General features: G+C 40.8%; 1 non-coding gene across 1 annotated transcript; it reads right to left on the bottom strand.

The window, feature by feature from the left end:
* Positions 1-353: 353 nt before the first annotated feature.
* On the bottom strand, positions 354-457 carry LOC112718742 (small nucleolar RNA R71). Its single transcript, XR_003161068.1, has one exon. It is a non-coding gene; the product is annotated as a small nucleolar RNA R71 (small nucleolar RNA).
* Between the last annotated feature and the right edge of the window lie 464 nt (positions 458-921).

The raw sequence follows: 921 nt of genomic DNA, 5'->3' as shown, positions 1-921 counted from the left end.
AATTCACGAAGCCAACGTCCAAATTTGATGGAAGAAGCATCTCCATTCCTGCCATTGGAGCCAATAACTTTGAGCTGAAACCTCAGCTAGTTGCCTTAATGCAACAAAACTGCAAGTTTTATGGACTTCCATCTGAAGATCCTTATCAGTTTTTAACTGAGTTCTTGCAGATCTGTGAGACTGTAAAGACGAATGGAGTTGATCCTGAAGTCTACAGACTCATGCTTTTCCCTTTTGCTGTAAGAGACAGAGCTAGAATATGGTTAGATTCACAACCCAAGGATAGCCTGGACTCCTGGGATAAGCTGGTCACTGCCTTCTTAGATAAATTCTTTCCTCCTCAAAAACTGAGCAAGCTTAGAGTGGATGTTCAGACCTTCAAACAAAAAGATGGTGAATCCCTCTATGAAGCTTGGGAAAGATACAAGCAGCTGACCAAAAGGTGCCCATCTGACATGTTTTCAGAATGGACCATATTAGAAATATTCTATTATGGTCTATCTGAATTTTCGAAAATGTCATTCGACCATTCTGCAGGTGGATTTATTCACCTAAAGAAAACGCCTGAAGAGGCTCAAGAACTCATTGACATGGTTGCAAACAACCAATTCATGTACACTTCTGAGAGGAATTCCGTGAATAATGGGATACCTCAGAAGAAAGGAGTTCTTGAAATTGATGCTCTGAATGCCATATTGGCTCAGAACAAAGTGTTGACTCAACAGGTCAACATGATCTCTCAAAATCTGAATGGATGGCAACATGCATCCAACAGTACTAAAGAGGCAGCTTCTGAAGAAGCTTATGATCCTGAGAACCCTGCCATGGCAGAGGTTAATTACATGAGTGAACCTTATGGAAACACCTATAACTCATCATGGAGAAATCATCCAAATTTCTCATGGAAGGATCACCAAAAGC

This window comes from Arachis hypogaea, chromosome 10, assembly GCF_003086295.3.
Source record: "Arachis hypogaea cultivar Tifrunner chromosome 10, arahy.Tifrunner.gnm2.J5K5, whole genome shotgun sequence".
In the NCBI taxonomy this organism is placed as follows: domain Eukaryota; kingdom Viridiplantae; phylum Streptophyta; class Magnoliopsida; order Fabales; family Fabaceae; genus Arachis; species Arachis hypogaea.
Note: the sequence above shows the minus strand (reverse complement) of the source record. Positions and strands in the feature narration are given on the sequence as shown.